The following is a 15,794-nucleotide window of genomic DNA, read 5'->3' on the forward strand; positions in this document are numbered from 1 at the left end:
TCACCCTAACATAATTTCTATTGTGAAGCCTACAAAATATTAGTACGAGTATGAAATAAAATTTATAAAAAATATATAAAGACGTAGAAAGACGAATGATATTGATATGGATGAAATCTTATCCCATTTTCAAAAACTCATCATGTGACAATTAATGCGGTCATTCACAATTCACAATGTGAATCAAAATAGAGTAGAATATCTCGGTACTTTTTTCCCAAAAAGTTCTCAATACTGGGATGTTTGTTTCAATTTTTCAGAGTCAATTTATGACTTTTAATTTTAAAAAAGTTATTTTAGACTATTTGGTTAAACTTATTTCAAACAGCTTCTGATTCTAACAGCTTATTTTAACTCAAAAAAGCTGAGAAATTGCTCACCCCTTGCTTCTGATTATCAGCTTCTGCTGTGGAAATGTTAATTTATGGTTATACTCTTAAATTTTTTTATTTTTATTTTTTTTAAAATAGAAAAAGACTCAAATGGACTATAGATCACTACAAAAAAATTGACTTTTAGCGACGGTAAAATACCGTCGCTAATACTCCTAATGCCGTCGCTAATACTTTTTGCGACGGCAAAATAACTTTTTGCGACGGCAAGAGGGGGGTCGCAACTGCAGGGGTTGCAAAAGAGTTTTTGCGACGGTAAGTGCTGTCGCTAATGTTTTGCGACGGCATTTTTACCTTTTTGCGACGGCACCATGTAGTCGCTAATAACGTTTAAAATTTCTAAACTTTTTTGCGACGGCCATATTTTACCGTCGCTAAAAATGCTATTTGAGACGGCAATAAATACCGTCGCTAATAGTCTTTTTCTTTAAAAAAAACACTTTTTTTGCGACGGTGTGGTGCCGTCGCAAAAAGTATAAAAAATATGAAATTTTTTATTTTTGCGACAGTGTAATACCGTCGCAAAAAATATTAAAAAATAATAAAATTTTTATTTTAAACGAGAGGGTGAGAGACAGAGAGAGAGAGAGAGAGGCGACTGAGAGAGTGATGGGTGCAGATATAAACGAGAGGGTGAGAGAGAGAGAGGCGACTGAGAGAGTGATGTGAGGGAGACGATTAGATTTAGGGTTTTATTTGGTTCTAAAGAGATTGGGGATTTTGGGGGCGCGGGAGTGGAAAAAATGAGGGTAACCGAGCGGGAGGGATGAAAAAAAAATAAAAAAAAATAAAAAAAATAATTCATTATAAATAAATATTTAAATAATAAAAATAAATAAATAATAATTTTTATTTTCTTTCCGTTATTAAAGTTGATTTGTTTCATATATATTTTAATGAAAAATATTTTCACTAAAATAAAAGTTAATTTTCTGTAGTCAATGAAAAATATTTTTCTGCGGTCTATTTTTTTTTATTATTAAAAATCATGAACTAATTTTTTGTAGTAGAGGAAAAGGAGCGGCAGCAGTAGTGAAGGTGGTGGATAAGAGATGATGGTGGTGGCGGCGGTGATGGTGATGGCGAAACAGATTAGTGGTGAAGTTGTGGTAGTGGTAGTGTAAATGGAGTGGCAGGGGTGAAAGAGAAGTAGTGGTAGTGGTGGTAGTGGAGTGGTGGCGATAGTAGTAGTAATGGTAGTCGTAGAGGCGAAGTGGCTACAGTAGAAGTAATGGTGGTGGTGGAATGGTGTTTGCAGTAGTGGTGAAGGTGATAGAGGAGATGGGTGGTGAGAGAGAGAAATGAGTGAGAGACAGATAGAGAAGAGAGAGAAAGACAGAGTGATGAGCGAGAGAGAGAGAAAGAGATATAGAGAGAGATAGAGAGGCAGAGAGAGAAATCGATAGAGAGAGACATATAGAAAAATAGAGATAAACAAGAGATGAGAGAGACATATAGAAAGAGAGCGAAAAGAGATGAACGATAAAGATAATAGAAAAATAGAGAGATAGAGAGAAAAGAGATGAGCGAGAGAGACAGAGAGAGAAAAGAGATGAGAGAGATAGAGAGAAGAGAGATGAGCGAGGGAGACATAGAGAGAAGGCAAATGAGAGAGATAGAGAGAAGAAAGATGAACGAAAGACACACAGACAAACAGACAAACAGACAGAGAAATAAGAGTGATGAGTGAAAGAGAGAAAGAGAAGAGTGGTGGTAGTTGAATGGCATTTGCAGTAGTGGTAAATGTGGTAGAGAAGATGGGTAGTGAGAGAGAAAGATGAGTGAGAGACGAATAGAGAAAAGAGATAGAGAGACAGAGTGATGAGCGAGAAAGAGACAAAGTGGTCGCTAAAAGTGTATTTTCTTGTAGTGGATCGATAAATCGATAGGGAGCTCAATAAATAAAGAAGACAGATAATTCAAAACTCTGTTCAAAACTTAATTCAAATCAATTTTTTAAATATTTTAAATATTTAAATATTTTAAAAATATTTTAATTTCGTGAGAGACAGATAAAGAAGAGAGATAGAGAGAGAGAGACACAGAGATAGAGTGATGAGCGAGAGAGAGATAGACAAAGTGGTTGCCAAAAGTGTATTTTCTTATAGTGGATCGATAAATCGAGAAGGAGCTCGATAAATAGAGAAGATATGAGTAAGAGAGTGAGCAAGTCGAACATAGTGAGGGAGAAATAGACAAATAGACACACAGAGAGAAAAGAGTGATGAGTGAGAGAGAGACAGGGAGAGAGAGATAGACAGAAAAAGAGATAGAGAGAGAAAAAAAGAGAGAGATAGAAAGATAGAAAAAGAGAGAGAAACAAGAGATGAGCGAGAGATAGACAAAAAAAGAGAGAAATAGAGCGAAAAGAGATGAGCGAGAGAGAGACACAGAAAAAGAGAGAGACAAAAGGAGAAGAGAAATGAGCGAGAGAGATAGAGAGAGATAGAAAGATAAGAGAGAGAGAAAAAAAAGAAATAAGAGAGATAGAGATAAGAGAGATGAGCGAGAGAGACAAAGAGAGAAAACAGATGAGAGAGATAGAGAGAAGAGAGATAGGCGAGAGACACAGAGAGAAAATGAGAGAGAGAGACACAGGCAGACATAGAAAGAGAGAGAGATAGAGATAGAGAGAAATGAATGAAAAGAGATAAAGAGAGGAGAGAGAGATAGAGACAGAGACAGAGAGACAGGAAAATGAAAAAATGAATGAAAAGAGAAATGTTATATCAAAAGAGTAAGACGACATTGTTTTTTTTTAATTTTTTTTGCGACAGAAAAATACCGTTGAATTTATTCAAATCATTTTGTGACTGTATATATATGAAGCTATCTCAAAACCACAATCACCAAAATCTTTTAAAAATTCACTAAATACCAAAAATACAAAAAAAAAAAAAATCATAATTCAATACATTTTTTTTTTATATTTTTATGTATTTATTAATTTTTAAAAATATTTTTTCATAAATTTTTTATTTTTTAGATACATCTAAGTAAGGTACATCTAAAAAATATATTTAAAATTTTAAAAATATTCACTAAAAAAAAAACCCGAAAGCCACTTTTTTGTGACAGCAGAAAATGCAGTCTCAAAAAAGCAGAGCATTTGCGACGGCACCATTTGCCGTCTCAAAAAAGCAGAGCATTTGCGACGGCACCATTTGCCGTCGCAAATACTCTCATTTTTTGAGACGGCAAATGGTGCCGTCGCAAATGCTCTGCTTTTTTGAGACGGCAAATGGTGCCGTCGCAAATACTCTGCTTTTTTGAGACGGCATTTTCTGCCGTCACAAAAAGTGACTTTTTGAGACGGCAAGTGTGCCGTCGCAAATAGTTCCGTCTCATATACCCAGTTTTCTTGTAGTGGATTATTATTATTATTTTTTTTATGAGAAATGTAAACAAACAAAAAATAAAAATTAATTGAAAAAGCTATTTCACAGCTTATTTAACAAACACTACTCAGCAACTTAAATCTATAATCCAACAACTACACCAAACAGATTAACAACTTCTGATTAAAGTCATAATCTATGATATGTTAAGTTATAATCTATAAGCTGTTTTAACAGCTACACCAAACGGGGCCACTAAGGTCAAGTTTGGCAATTCAAAAATAATTTATCTTTTTATCTTTTTTTCATCACATCACCTCTCTACTTTTCTGTATATTTTTTCATAAAAAGACAAAAAATACATTTGTTTAGGTCATCCCAAACAACCCCTAAATTGAACGAAATTTTTTACCATAAAATGACCCGCTTTTAGGGCATGTTTGGTATGATATTATTTTGTAAATTGAAAATTATTTAACTAAACAACCCTCTAATTGCCAGTATATACTGAAAAATAAAGGGAAAATTACATATCAATGTATCTCTCTGAAATAATTACAAATCAATGAAAATTTTTATCAATATTAATAATTAAAATTATAAATTTTTGGACAAATTTTACTTTATTCCTTGTGGTTTGGATTACATACAGTTCATCCCCTTAACATTTAAAAATGATCACATAACTCCCACATTGTTTGTGAATTAAAGTGTACTGTTAGGCTCATTAACGATTTAATGAAAAAAGGCTAAAATATCCATGTATATAAGTAATTTAAATGTGTGAACTACGGATATTTTTGTCATTTGTTTGGAAGGCAAATGGCACTTTAATCCCCTGTGTTTTATTCCATATACTATTTATCCCATTGAAATTTAAAAATGAGTATATAACCCCTTTTATGCCAGCCATGTGTTTCCATTTCATTTTAAGTTGGACGAAATATTTAACGGTGCATTTCAGTCTACAAATTATATGGGGATTATCTTGTCATTTTCAAATGTTAAGGGAGAAAACCATACATGGCCCAAATCATACGGGATAAAGTGAAATTTGTCCTAAATTTTTCAATGATTTTGTAAATATTTTTTTGAAAGCACATTGGTGTGTAATTTTCCCAAAAATAAATACGAAAAGGCAAGAAATGGCTGCAAATTTTATTTAGAAAAGAAAGGAGTTGGAAAATTTATTCACACAGCATTTTAAAAAAAAAAAACACTTTTGAATATAGTAAAATATTCAGATATAAATTTTTTAAATAAAAAATAATTGTTCGGATATAAGTTATTAAATAAAATATATATGTAAATTCATTTTTATTCAAAAATTTATATGTAAACATTTAACTCTTGTTGAAAGTTTATATATGAACAACACAAATAATAATCTATTAAATTTTTTATAATGTATAAGTGGGATTACTCTAAAAGAAAAAAAGGAAAAAAAAAAAAAATAAGCACGCACATTATTGCATCTCCAATAATATTACTTATTTTTACCCTAAATTATTGTGAAAAAGTGAGTTTCTGTATTTTAGGGAGTGATCTCTTCCAACAACGTTCTCGATTAATTAAAATAAGTTTCTGTTTTTAATAATTAAATATTATTTTTCATTCCTTATTTTAAGAAAGCTAAAAATATATAACATATTTATGTTTCGAAAGTGAGAAAATAAAATTAAAAATAAGAAAAATTTAGTCAAAATCCATCCATTAGACCTTTATTTGATGAAAAGAACAGCCCAATTTATTTTGTTTCATAAACCCCCTAAGGAGAAAACACATAATTGAGTAAAGACATAATAAAATATCTTTTTTGTTTACTTAGACAAGTGAACCAAAGTGTCAAACAGAGTAACATGTTACTGCCATACAGAATAGCATGTTATTGGTACTATTTATATCAATTTTAACAGTAATAATTTATTTATTTTTTTAAGAATTTCATAATCAATATAGATCTTATTTGATAGATCTCAATGAAAAAATTCTAAAAATATTAATTTTATTTAAAACTAACATCTATATCAAAAGTTATATTATTTTAAAATTTAATATTTTGATAATAATTGTATGTGTTGGACTTTTTAAGAAATTTTTTTTGTACTTATCCTTAATGTATTAAAGTTTTATTATGAGGAGATTTTAACCAAATCCCCAATAAAAAAAATTATGCTATTATATAAAATGAAGGTTAGATTTAGTATCCAAATCTTTATTTGTTTGTTCTCACGCCACCTATCTTACCTTTGGTCTTAAAAAATAAAAAATAATAATATCGAGAACGTATAATTTTAATTTTTTTATTATTTATTTTTTTGTAAAATATATTCTTTGTACGTAACAAGTTGCATAACAACATGGTCTGATCATTTTTTCCATCACTTTCACATTGAAAGATCAAATTATTTTTGTGGTTATCTTTTGTGAAAAATTGTTTGTAACTTCAATTTCTGTTATAAGTTTGTATATGATTGGTTTGTTTTAATTTATTAAATTTGAATTATTGAGTTTCATTGTTATGCATGATTGTTTGTGAATCGAAACACATCTTCTTCCCAATGATATTTAAAATTTAGGTGCTAAAATGTAAATAGGTGAGGGGGTAAATTGACAATATCAAAAGATTAGGAGTGAAATTAATTTTTAGGGTATAATTTGAGGGACATGTTTGATTTTATTCTCTGGAAAAAAAAAAATTCAAATTTTTTTTTTGAAAAAATAAAAGCTTGTTTGACAAAAATAAATATCAAAAATATATTTTTAAATTTTTAATAATTATTTTTGACCTCTAAAAGGATAAAATTATATACAAAATGACAAGTGTTGTTATTTTGTTCCCATATTTATAGTTGTCCGATAAAATTAATTTTTTATATGGATGACGTTCAATTTGGGCATACAAGATAAACTTGGATAATTAGTGTAGGTACGAAATAAAATCCACAAAAAAAATAAAGAGGTATAAACAGATAAGATACGGAGGGAAGCTTATAATATCCAACTTACCCTTCCTACATTTAGGGAGAAGGAAATCATTTCCAAAACATAAACTATTACTATTAGTTACGTTTATGATAATACAACTTCTTACTGTTAGCAAAAATTCTATTTAAGCCCAATCCATAGTGATTGGTCGACATACTTAGGTCTTGTTTGGCAAGTGGTTTTTTTAGTTAAAAAGTCAAAAAATTACTAAAAAAATCAAAAAGCCAACAATTCATACCAAAAAGTCAAAGATTCCATTTTCTCTCTACTTTTTGCATATCTTTTCGTAAAAAGCCAACAAAACATCCCAAACATACTAGTTTTTTTTACATCACATTTCAACCAAAAAGTCAAAAAGTTACTAAAAAAAACCTGTTCCCAAACGAGGCCTTAAACAGATTTTAAATAAACACAAGAAAATCAGGCTTTGTGGTTGAGTTCTATGTCTTAGACATATTAAGAACTTCACTAGAGGTAATTAAATAAAAAAGAAATGAAAAAAAACAGAATATGTATTACTTCAAATAAATTATCACTTGTCACTAGTTACAAGAACTTTAAACAAGAACAAAGAATTGAATAAATACAGTATTTGACAGAAAGAAGAGAAGTGTGGATTGAAAGAAGCTATTACTAATCTACTCCTAACAATTGCTAAGTTAAACTACTTCTAAATAAATATCATGTTTTGTGAATGGTGATTGAGATGTTATATTCCTCTTTGTATATCTCTTGGCCTATTTATGGGCTCAACCACATGAGAGAAAGAGATAACCTAAGTCCAAGATTTCCTCAACAAACTCATGATTTTCTCAACATTATCCATATCCCATGTTTGATAAGAACCATTTTGCAGATTTGGTGCTTGATTTGATCTTGGCTCCTTGATTTCAGCAACTAACTTTCAAATTGTTGTAATTGCTAACTTTTTTGGCCCTCCATTTAACATGTCATCATGCCATGTCCCTAACACATCTATCATGCCATGTCAGCATGCTTGTCGACAGAAATAATAATAATAAAAATAAATGCGGTCAAGGTTATTCTTTGAAAATAGTTTATGATTTCAATCGACAGACCATAATCGAACTTGGCCATAATTAATAGGCCACAATCGACAAAAAATAAAATGCGGTACAAACAATGCCCCCCTCATTTAAATGGATTGAAGAATGAAATCCAATTAAATGATTTATAAAACAGTTTACCATAATCGACAAAAAATATTTTATAGTGCAAATAATTCAAATTCTTGAAGATTTACACCCATAGTAATTTTTAATCTATCACTATCGATTGACGAACACTCCATCTTTGGCTCTGTCGAGTGACATAACAAAGAGTCACATCCCTAATTTTTAAAATAAAACAATTCTCTGTTTGCCACATTTTGGCTAATTAAAGAGAATTCACTGCATATAGCAATTTTCAACTATTGTTTTTCAAACCATGTTATGAAAATTAATGTTTGGTGTGATCCACAAATCCAAAGTGGATGTTGGATCCCAAAATTCACATAATTGAATGTTATGAAAAATTTATAAACTTTGACACTTTAAACAATGCCAAAAAATTCACATTCAATAAACGTGGGTTCATAATTTTCAACCATCTTTGGCTTAAAATCATAACCCCTAAGTAAATTTTTATCATCATTTTGTGATTTTTTTTAACATTTTTGGAGAGAAAGGGTTGTTCTTCTTTTTTAGCCATTAATGGCTTGTCATTTTTTGCCACGTTTTGCAAAACATCATACCCCCTAAGTGAATCTTTATTATCAGAATTCTTAATATTTTTTTAGAGAATGAGTTGTTTTTTAATTTTAGCCATTAATGGCCTATAAAAATTCTCCAAAGTCATATTATCTTTATGACCTGGTGTGCTAACCCTTCGAACCACATACCTTGGCTCTTTATGAATGATTGGCTCTTCAAAAATGTATATTAACCATATGAGCCACATTATTTTCATATCTTAATTTTTCATTGGCCATTATGTCTTTTAATTTTTTCTTCCAATGTAGAATTTCTTCATTAATTAGAAAAATTTGACCTTTAAGTCGCTGAATTTTTTCATCACAGTAATTTAAATCTCTTTGTGTCAAATAATACGGAGATGAAGAAATTATTCGAAATCTTTGCCCATAAAGAGAATTAATTTCTTCTTTTAGGGCTAAAATTTCACTCCCGCACTAATAAATTTCATCCTCACAACGCCAAATCATTCTTTTCAAATCATTTGTCATGCCATTATATTGACAATAAGTGGTAGAACCGCCACCATAACACTAACAATTTTCATATTATGAGACATTCCACTGATAATCTATCTTCATGGGAACATTGCTACTCCATTGGCGGTTTGTATCCTTGGGTGCACAAGATGTAAGCATACTTGTTGAAGGCATGATTTCATAAGAATAAGTCTATTTCTTCTTCATCATCACTCCAAGTTAGAATGATCCCATTGGGCATGACAATTTATATTAGCAAAAATTTTGTTTAAGCCTAATTGACAGTGATTAGTCAATAGACTTAAACAAATCTTAAATAAACACAAGAAGATCAGGCTTTGTGGTTGAGTTCTATGTCTTAAACAGATTAAAAACTTCCCCGGAAGTAATTAAATAAAAAAGAAATAAAACAAAACAGAATATGCATTAATTCGAATAAATCGTCACTTGTCACTAGTTACAAGAACTTTAAACAAGAACAAAGAATTGAATAAATATAACAATCGATAGAAAGAAGAGAAGTGGGGATTGGAAGAAGCTATTACTAATCTACTCCTAACAATTGTTAAGTTAAACTACTTCTAGATAAATATCACGTATTCTGAATGGTTGTCGAGATGTTATATTCCTCTTTGTATCTCTCTTGGCCTATTTATATGCTCAACCACATGAGAGAAAGAGATAACCTAAGCCCAAGATTTCCTCAACAAGCCCATGATTTTCTCAACATTATCCATATCCCATGTTTGATAGGAACCATTTTGCAGATTTGGTGCTTGATTTGATTTTGGCTCCTTGATCTCAGCAACTAACTTTCAAATTTCTGTAATTGCTAACTTTCCGGCCCTCCATTTAACATGTTATCATATCACATCCCTAATACATTTGTCATGTCACATTAGCATACCTGTCAACAAAAATAATAATAATAAAAACAAATATGGTCAAGGTTATTCTTTGAAAATAGTCTATGATTTCAATCGACAAACCATAATCAAACTTGGCCATAATTAATAGGCCACAATCGACAGAAAAATCAAGCGTGGTGCAAACAGTTACGCAACACAACAAAGAATATATTTAAGTTAAAATTGAAAATTTATCAAAAAATTAGACATAATTACAAATGGATTAATTGTTAAATATGTGCATTAGTGAGCGTCATTCAATAAACTAGGGTCAAAAGTTGTGGTATTGTTCGACATTGTAGTACCGAAAATGTTTGTAATATTGGACATTATACTTCCAAACAAATAATTTTTTTCTGAAATCATTTTGAAAACTTCTTTTGTTTTTTTTTGGCACACAAGTTCCAATTTTTTTTTTTTTTCCAAGCTACTAAGTTATGGATGGAGCACACTGGTTCAGCACTATAGTTCCGAACTCTTCTAATAATTTTGATTATGAAAATTCACATGTTTTAAAAAAAAATTCCTTATATTGTTAGATTTGCTATTGTTTGCGTCTTATGTATTTATATATATATATATATATATATATTTTCCATTTTTTTGCAGTACTATGCCTCAACTCAAGGAAATGAGGTTCACTTTGATAATGTACTTGATTACACTAGTCAATTTACAACTAAACAAATTAGCTAAATAGAGCTTGTTACGATTCATGTATTTATGAAATATATTTTCTATTAGGTTTTTGTTATTGGCAATCCTGTTTGACAAAACGCCTTTCGGTTGTAATTTTATTCGATCTTTTTGTTAAGTGAGGCTATGAGTATTTAGATGCGAATCCAACCCAAATTATGCCTATGCAAAGGAGTTTGTGATTTTAATCCTATCTTTTTTGCCACTTTGCTGACTATGTTAGGGTTTGGGGCAACACCCAGGCGGGGTCAAAGGGCAGCGCCCCTGAAGCAAAAAGCAAAATCACAGTCGAAGTTGTTTGTCCGCTCGAGCGGCCGATTGTGCGCTCGAGCGGACATCGCGACCTTTTCAGAAGTTCCACTCGCTTGCAAAAGTACCAGGAATTGTTTTTTTTCGGCTCGAGCGGCCATTCCTGCTGTCATGACCCAAACCCGCCCCTATGGATTAAGGTCATAACCGGCCAGTGATCAGGGGATTACCTACGGCCTCAGACTTGATTAAACATATTTTAACAGATTTAAGGGGTCAAGACGGAAGCAAACTTAAAATTTTTGTCCATAGAGTTGTGCTTACATGGCACATCAAAACATTTCACATGTACTTATTAATAACCCACATCAAAACATTTCACATGTACTCATTAATAACCCACATCAAAAGGGAAATAACATAGAATTTTTACACAACATGATCATTCAAGTCATAGTCAGCCAAACCAAAAGCTTATGTATATAGTGATCTAACATTTTCACCAAAGTAACAAAAAGGAAGTCAAAAGAAACAAAACAAGTCTCGTGCGGGAGACGTTTGGGCTGACTTTTCAAAACTTTGACTTTTTCTCACATACTTCACCGAGGCTGGGTTTGGACATCTCTTGGCTCACCTAAATACACATGAATGAGAGTGAGCGAAAGCCCAATGAAAAATATCAAATAAAGAAGGTACATGAATGAAATTCGAAACAGATATATCAAACGGCCTTAGGCCCATTCATGTTTCTATTTGGTACATTAAACGACTTCAAGCCCGAATATATCAAACGGCCTCTGGCCCACTTCGTCCTTAACAAACGACCTTGGGCCCAATTCATTCATGTCAAACAGCCTCAGGCCCAGTTTTACTCTTGTCGAACGGCCTTTGGCCCAATCATTCATGTCGAACGACCTTTGGCCCAATCGTTCATGTCAAACGGCCTTTGGCCCAATCGTTCGTATCAAACGGCCTTTGGCCTAATCATTCATATCAAACGGCATTTTCCAATCATATAGCGTAACGAATATTTGTCCACAATTCAAATTAACAAACTTATGAAACTCAAATGGGAGTAAGCAATTAGACAAATAACATACGTTAAAATATCTTTATTAAGACATTACTCACAGTGTTCTGCCGGTGGATTTGCCCTTGTGCTCGACCCTACACATTACATAACACATATTGGGTCATAAACGATTCAATCCGTTCTTAATTTATTTCTTTCTCTTAGGCCTCTTTTTTATCCTTTTAGGTCATATACAAAGCTCAATGCATGCCTAAGAGTGCTTAGAAATGGAAGAGAACGGAAAATGAAACTCAAAACAACTTTTCAAATTTCTGAAATAGGGCTCTCCACTCGAGCATGGGTCTTCCCACTCGAACGAACCCCTTTGGTCTGCAAAAGTACTGGTTGCCTCATTTTAGCGCTCGAGCGTGACTTCGGACACTCGAGCTGAGAGTCAAAACATATGACTAGGCACTCAAGCGTGACTCTTCCCGCTCGAGTGGACATCAATGTCTGTAAAACTTCTGGGAGCTAACATTTCACGCTTGAGCGACGAATGCCCTGCTCGAGCGAACTCGACGAATTCTGGAATTCCCAACAAGCTGCTTGAGCTTCAAACTTGCATTCAAATTAATGTAACTTGCATGTTATAACCTAAAACTCACATGTACATCTACTAACATGATACAAACACTAAATTTACAACATTATGAAGCTCAATTCCGATGAATCAATTACATGCATACCCAATTATACCAAACTTGTGCCCAATACATCAAATTCCTGCACCAAAAACTCATACCTCTATGAATTGTGCATGCATGTAGAATATAACTCCCATTCTCAACTCAAATGATGTAAATGATGATCAAAGGCATGAATCTTCATCAAAATTCAACATGGATCACATGTTTCATGCTCAAATACACAAATTCATGGCAATCTTTTACATGCATGTTTATAATGACTTCAAATTCACCAAATTCAACTCAATTCATGTTCTTGATTACAATTTGTCTTTGAGTTCACATAATTACAACTCAAACTCGTGAATTCGTATCTAATTACTCACCTAGAGCTCCAATCTTCCAATTTTTATTTAGTTCTTGAGCCTAGCCTTTCAAATCTTGAATTCCTTTACAAAAATCTACAAGGATGGCCTCTCTCTCTCTCTCTAAACCAGCCATCTCTCTCTCTAGAGGGTAAAATCTGATTTGAGCTCAAAACAATATGAGCTTAAGCATACTTAGCTCATTTATATAGGCCTTCTCTAATCACACTTAATTAGAGCTAATTAATGGTGCCCAATTGATTCAATTTAAACTAATCGATTCGCTCCGAATCAGTTTTCAATTAAATTCCACCGTAGGCTCTAAAAATTACGCTAATCACAATGGCGTAGTCAATTTCAGTTTCTGTGGCCGGTAAGGCCTTCAACTTTCAGTTTATAACAGTAAGTTGAACAGATCTTCCTATGGTGAACAGATATAAGGCCAAAATCACATATAGTCATATAATTATCACCCAAAAACACATCGGGCATATAATCACAACCATATCGGGCATATAATCACAACCATAATTTAAGATCAATTAACATAACACAGGACAGGGTTATCACACCTGCGCTCGAGCGTAGACCTTGTTTAGTCACACGCGTTTTAGTTAGTCCGCTCGAGCAGCCATTCCTGTGCTCAAGTGGAGATCGCGGATCTGTTTGCTATAAAAGTTGCGGTTCAGTCAAGTTTTAGGGTACCGCTTCCAGATCTTCTTCTTGGGCATTAGGGTTGTCATCTGGAGCTTCTTTGCATGTTTCCTTTGATATCTATGAGTGTTTAATCATGAATTGAGTGGATTTTATCAAAGGGTTTGTTTGTTTTGTTTTATTCACAAAAGAGAGAGTTGTTCTTCAGTAGATTCCAAAGAATTTAGGCCTGAAGCTTTGGTGGATTTTGGAGTGGCTCATTGTCATGATTCGACATCAACGTTTTGGATTCAACATTAGGCAAGACAATTCCGAGGTGAAGACGAGACTGGAAGAGGCACATAGGGGTCGGTTCAATTTGGCGTGGATTCGTTAGGTAATTGAGAGTACACTTGTGTAATTCATTTTTGTCTTCTTAGTGGATTGTTTTGTGGCTTTGGCCCATGATTTTTTTTTGTCACAATTAGAGGTGCTCCAATTGTAATTTTTTCACGTAAAATCGTTGTGTTAATTTGTCTTTGATTGTTTGATTGGGATTTCTATTTATTGATTAAAATTGATACATAATCATAAATCAATATCTTCGAGATTTTAGATTTTTCATTTTCATAATATTCATTTCATTTAATCTGTAGGTTTTCAATGACAAAGATAAATTGCTCAGTTGGGTATGTTATGTTACAAAGAGAAATGATTTTGTCGTTATAAAGACATCGGACTATGGTGGAGGTCATAAAAGACTAAGGTTTTATCTTACATATGAGAGAAGTGGCCAACATAGAGCAAGAAAGAAGTTTAAAGATGATTAAAAAACTATGTCAAGAATCATTTATAGGAAAAAGTGATAGTATCCTTTTGATCTAAGGGCATACAAGTTGACCACAAAGGATGAATGACCAATGAATGTATTGCATAACCATCTAGTTGTGAAGCCCTAAGGATATTCATATGCAAGCATACATTGTCAAATGATGGGAAATCATTGTTAATAGATATGTCAAAGAGTATGGTTAGACCTAAAGCGATTTTAGTTAATTGAATTAGAGGGATGCCCTTAATGTATTGAAAACCATTTACAATGTACGTCATCGAACCAAGGTTGTAGAGAAAGTTGGAATGTCATAGATGCAACAACTTGTAGGTGAATTAGAGAAGTATAATTAGGTTGAACGTCATCAATGTAAGAAGACACTATGACTACGATACACTTGTTTTGGGCACATCCTGTCAATTTGGATTTACTTCGTTAGTTCTCACATGTGTTTGATTATGAATTGCATATAAAAGACAAACAGATATCCTATTCCTCTTCTTGAAATCATCAGTGCCACATCCATTAAAATGACTTTCTCAATAATTTTTGCATATTTACAGCTTGAGTGGACTGATAACTATGAATAGATGTTAATATATTGTGCAACATCTTCATAACTTGGTGTATGGTTACACTCCTTATGAGAAGTGTTCTAAAATTTTGAATACATTCTTTGTACACCCTTTTGTAGTGTGTACAGGCATTAGTATTTTCTCAATCCCGTCCTCCAAACAAATTCCTACGAATTCATAAAACAATCAAAACAAGAAATACAATTGTAAATTATGGGAATGAAATCAATATTGGGTGCAAGGGTGACATCTTACTTGATGTAATCAATTAATGGGACCGACCAAATGATATGGGCAGGAGCGATAACCAAGTGGTCTTCATCCAACCTCATTTAAAGCTTTCATGATCTATGACATTACGTGATAATGTCATCTAATATCACCGTTCCACCCAATATCTCCTTGAGGGAATGAAGACGATGTTACTTTTTTGACATATCTGAATCTATAACCTAGAGCAAGAGAAAGCTTTACACTGTTGCAAGACTTGAAGCGATCCAGACCAATTGGGAAGAGATGCATCAAGATTTATATAGAATGAGAGATAGGTATCAAAACAGAAAGTCATCTTTTTGTTTGTTTAACTTTGTCATGCATTGGACTAAGAGATGAAGGGGAAAGGAAAGAAAAATCAAAAAAGGCTCTGCACGCTACTTCCATTTAGCAACAAAACATGCACTACATACAAAAATAGATCGAACACATACTGCATATCATGCTAACTTATAAGTATGCGAATAATAAGACCTGTGTGCATTCAATATTATGAGGCGAATTGAAGGAGTTTCAAATTGCTCTTCCCTTATTTCTTCGTCATGTCAATTCCACAACTACTATATCTTTCAATTGATCTAAGAAATTTTCATATAAATAACAATCAGAAAAAC

Source organism: Camellia sinensis, chromosome 4, assembly GCF_055761805.1.
Source record: "Camellia sinensis isolate YWXY chromosome 4, ASM5576180v1, whole genome shotgun sequence".
Lineage (NCBI taxonomy): Eukaryota > Viridiplantae > Streptophyta > Magnoliopsida > Ericales > Theaceae > Camellia > Camellia sinensis.